Genomic DNA, 5634 nt, shown 5'->3' on the forward strand with positions numbered 1-5634 from the left:
TAAAATGAAAATGATCTTAATACCTTTACTCCATATTCATTTACTATTTAACACGTATTGTAACAAGGAATCAGAGTTTCCTCACCCTTAGCTTATCCTACAACAGCACCGGTCATAGGGGGGAGGATATTACTATGAGCTATACTTTTGCTAAGGAGTTAAACCCAAAATAACTATTGTAGAGGACACGGACACAATCGTCAAAATGTTTGAATGATGATCCACAACATTTAGACATGTAACCTCTAGTTTATTTATAGGTTTTTTTGGTTGTATTAATACGAAAACTAAAATGGAATGAAAAGTTCCTCATAATGCATTATATGATATTTATTTTTTGAATCAACCAAATACTATTTCAAATGGGAGAAGACACTCTGTCACGAAAGGAATATGGCTACCTGGTAGAAGGGAAGGTTATTATTGAATGGGTCAGTCAATTCTATAAAATCTAAAATCTACAGTCTATTTATAATATTTGTAGTAAATAAACTTTTCATGTATGTCCACTACGTGGTTAAGGTTATAGACGTGGCCGCGGCGATAAATGCATTTGATTATGTGTGGACGAATGTCGCGAATGGTTGGTGCTACATGCCATCCTTGTTTGCTGTAAGTTTTGACATAATAATTGTTAAGATTCAAAAGGAAATCAAGGTTTTGTGTTCATCGGAAGACGAAGGTTCTATCTGGTTCCATCTCAAAACTTCATTCTTGAGCTTTGTGGCTTAATGGGCTCGTTGGGCCTCTTATGTCTTTCATTAGACTTCCTTGTCTTGGGCTCTCTTTCTCACAACAAAGTTGGCCCAGCAGGTCCAACAAGTCCAGTTATAGCCTTTATATATTGAGACTTTCAATATATTATATTTTATTATTGATTCAAATTTACTTGTTTCAAATAAGATGCAGGTCACATCTTCTGACCATTGACACCAATTGTATACATATTGTACTAACGTCTCTTTTGAGACTACTATGAATGAATTAATGTTTTCATTTGCAAATCCTCTCATCTCTTCTTCATCTTCTTCTCCTCTTCCATCTATCTTCTTCTTCTTCTTCTTCGTCTTCTTCTTAATTCTTCAAACACAAACAATCACAATTACAAACAATAAAAAATTATTCAAGATCCTTTTGAGCAAGAGACATGATATCTGCCCTAATTTGCATCGCCTTGACCAGAGGAAAGAATTTCGTCAAGAATTGCTCCGCCATCTCATCCCAAGTGGTGATAGAATTGGGAGGCAAGGACATCAACCATCCCTTAGCCTTATCCCTCAAAGAAAATGGGAATAACTTAACAAGATAGCATCCTTAGAAGCTTCATTAATCCCAAAAGTAGTGCACACATGCAAGAAAGAGCAAAGGTGGACATTGGGCTCTTCATTAGGAAGGCCATAGAAATTCACCGAGTTAGAGATAATGTTGATGATAGCCGGCTTGATCTCAAAATTAGTAGCATTGATAGGAGGATAGCGGATGCTTGAAGGATTTGTATCCCAAGTAGGCCTAGCACAATCCTCAAGCGAGCGAGGATCAAATTGCCTAGGAGGGTTTTCAACCTCTTCACCACCATTTCTTCCATTAGCACCTCCACCATTACCATTGCCTTCATTAACATTTAAACCACCACCTAGCTCACCAACATTCCCCCTTCCTTGATTGTCTCTGACACCTTCCATTTGATTATTAATAAGCTCCCGTCTAAGATTGAGAAGAGTCCTTTCAATCTCCAAATCAATAGCAATTAATTTCAGATTAAGAGAACGTCTTCCCAAGCTCATACAAGAGAAAGAATTCTGCAGAAAAATAAAAACCAATTAACACAATTGAAAACCAAATTTGACACAAAAAAAAAATTGCCTCAATCCCCGACAACGGCCCCAAAAACTTGATAATGATTTAATTGCAAATGCACAAATCGCACAAGTAATAAAGAGATGAGTAAATTATCGTTCTCACGAGGATATGTTGGCAATCAAAATCAATATCAAAACAACCAACAACTATGAAAATTGGGGAAAAGGATTCGTGATTCGTTTTTGTTTTTAAACTAAACTAAAGCAAGGAACAAAAGAGCACTTAAGTAATCACAAATCTAATCAAAGATGGGAAGCACTAGGGTACCTAATTTCACCTCATCTATCCAATTCAACTCCCTTGGTCCCTTAATCCCTAATTCCTCTCTCAATAATGACAATCGGTCTCCCTATCCTATCCAATGCTCTATGTCTAGTCACACCGAAAGTATCTCTATCCCTAACCCCTGTTATTCCTAACAATCTGGTTCAAGAGACAAAAACCCATTAAGATTTATGGATTAACCGTGTAGCGATTGCATAGGTCATGTCCCTATATTCCTATGATTCATGCAGCCTATGTCATCTATGGCAAGAGACAAATCCTAGATATCTCCTTCCGATCTCAATCAAGGCAACGAATCAATTGAATAATGGCCAAACATCCAAAAGCATTAAGCACACCCATAAACAATCAACAAGAGAGAGAAATCAAGAAATAAGGAAACCAAGTTTATTGAATCTTCAAGATTTGGTTACATTAAGACCCCAGTAAAGAAATCTAGTCACTCATGGAAGCAAAATACATCATTAAACAAAGGAAATCAACCATAGAAATTAGGATAGAAAAGGAGAGATAAAACCCCTTTGTAGACTCTCTTCTTCTCCAAGCTCCAATGGTGGCCTCCAAGGTAGAGAATGAATCTCAGCTCTAAGAACACCCCCAAAACCCTATTTTATGCCCTTTTATACTTCCCCAAACTCTTATGTCGTTTCCCAAACAAGTTGGGGTCGTTTTGGCTCAAAAACACGTGAATTCGGAACTTTTTTCACGAAACTACGCGTACTATGAATAGTAATTCCTATCGATCGGACACTGTTCCGATCGATTGGAAATGCAATCTATCTCCATGAGTTTTTGGGTGTTTTGGCACGTCCGATCGATCGGGAGTGGCTCCGATTGATCGAAAATCGCTTCTGGAGTAAAAATCTTCATTTTGCACTCTTTTTCTCCATTTCTTGTCTTAGCACCTACAATATGCAAATATATCTTTCTTAGGAAATATCAACTCTTAATCAACTCAAAATGGGATGAACTTATGTGTAAAATATGCATAAATATACGTATATATTTGGCACATCATGTGTCATTGTTATAAGTCATTAAACCTAAATCTCATGCGCAGCTCCTGTTCTACGATGCAATTTTCTCTTAGCTATCATTCCCTCCTAATCCATTGCTAAAGGATTAAGTGAGGGTAAGCACTTTCACCATAAAATTCCTGTAAAATTCAACTTTGAGATCTCACAGTCAAATTATCAATCACTTCCAATGCGCTTCTCGCCTATGTCGATTTTCAGCTAGGCGAACACCTCCACTATACCCAACTGAATATAAAAAAGCAAGTACCACGATTACATTCAGATTACACAATTACTACTCGACATATACACCATATACAACATCGACGGCCTCACTAATTGGCTATAAATTGAACATGAACTTTCAACAAAATAATCAAAGTTTGTCTCATGGACGACGTATTCTTCATATTCATCTACAACCTCAGTGAATCTTAATTCGATTGGAAATCCTAATATGGCGTTAAGAGAGAGTTATAATCTCATTGTGAACTCATTCACATTAACTGATTACCCAACCCCCATAATTGCATTTCCAGTTCGAAACTCTTCCAAAAGAGAATACTTTTTTTGGGGCCATCTTTTAATTGGGCTAACTAGAATATTTATTTTGGGCTTTTTGTATATGGGCACCAACTCTGTCCATTACCTTCAAATTTTAAATTCAAAAAATCGTGTCCATTCAATTTATCGTGATAATCTAAAGCTACACCATGAACATCCCCGTTATGTCTATTTTCGTAATTTAAACACCAACCATACACAATTTCAAATAAGCTCATAAGTAGATCTCACCTTACTTTACACGTGTCATACATTAAGGGGGTGGACCCTATCCTCCATTTTAGGGGGAAATAAAAAAACTGACAAAAAGCCTAATGGTCTGGTAACCCAAGGCAACTCAAGTCTAGGTGACATGTCCATGTCAGTAATTTTATGTGGACAAATTTTGAATTTTGAAAATTTCACACAAATACTCACTCTCTCTCCCCTCCCCTTCACCCTCTCTCTCTCTCTCTCTCTCTCTCTCTCTCTCTCTCTCTCTCTCTCTCTCTCTCTCTCTCTCTCTCATATTCCTCTCTCTTTCCCTCACTATCGGATCCAAGGCCGACCATCCAGCCACCAATCGTGGTCGCTGACCCACTGAAATGAAGCACTGGAGTGCCATGACTCATCCCCAACCTTCTTTTGTTGCTACTTATTTCATCGGAATCTCGCTTTGAAGTCGCAATCAACCAAAACTTTTGGAGTCTGATATGACTAACCACCACCACTATTGAACCTGTCTTGATGAGCTCTACATGTTTTAACCCTTAGATGACCGGAATAATCATCGAAAAGTGAAAACCCATTTGCGACCCAATTGTAATCCTGTTTTGGGCCCATGAACCAAGTATTTTTTATTTTGCTCTGAATATATAAAGGATTTTATTCCAGAATCTATTGATTTTGGTGTCATTCCACTATTTTGTAATCTCAAACAAATGGTTATTCCATTGTTTTTTAGGGTTATTCTAGTGTTTAATCTCAGACAGATTGTTATTCCAGTATTTTTAATATCAGACAAATAGTTATTTCATTGATTTTGATGTCATTCCACTGTTTTTTCATTGATTTAAAACAATGACTCAGTTACTTCTTTGTTTTTAATTTAATTTCATTGATTTTGAGTGTTGATATATGATTTTTATGTATTTCAGTTGCGATTTAATAATGAAGACATCGCATTGGGGAATCAATGAGATCGTTCATGGGTTGAATAACAACAAAATTGAGGTGGTTGAACAAATAAACAATGTAATTGAAATTAATCTCAATGGATTTCAAGTAAAAAATAATGATTTAGTCATTCCACTGTTTTAATTCAATGATATTATAAGCATTGGTCTGGGACAAAATTGAATGGAATAGTTATTCCACTGTTTACTTCAATGAAATAACCATTGGTCAAAAGAAATTGAATGGAATTAGTGATTCCACAATTTTAATTCAATGGAATAACCATAGATATTAGATGAAATTCAATAAAATTAGTTATGCACCATTTTAATTCAATGGAACAAACATAGGACTGAGGCCAAATTGATTGTTTTAAAGTAAAGTAGAGTCAAGAATCCATTGTTTTTTAAAGCACAACCCATAATCTATTCACAATCCAGAATTCATTATTTTTAGTTCAGAATCCATTGTTTTTGAAATTCTATTATTTTCAAAAACAATAGAATTAAGTACGATGATGTAAAAACCGTCGAAAAAGGATCTTGTTGGAAAGAGATTTATACGCTGATTTCGAATATATAATTTTTTTCTTAATCCATCATATATTTTGAGAGTTAAAAGTTACAACATTTTAAAATTTCGTTTAAGAAAAATAAAAATTAAAAAAAATGATGTCATCATGAAAATTGAACGCATAATTTTAAAGAAATGGGAGTATTTTTGTCTCAAAAAATCATATTTCAAATTTTGCTTG

Source organism: Tripterygium wilfordii, chromosome 20 (assembly GCF_013401445.1).
Source record: "Tripterygium wilfordii isolate XIE 37 chromosome 20, ASM1340144v1, whole genome shotgun sequence".
NCBI lineage: Eukaryota > Viridiplantae > Streptophyta > Magnoliopsida > Celastrales > Celastraceae > Tripterygium > Tripterygium wilfordii.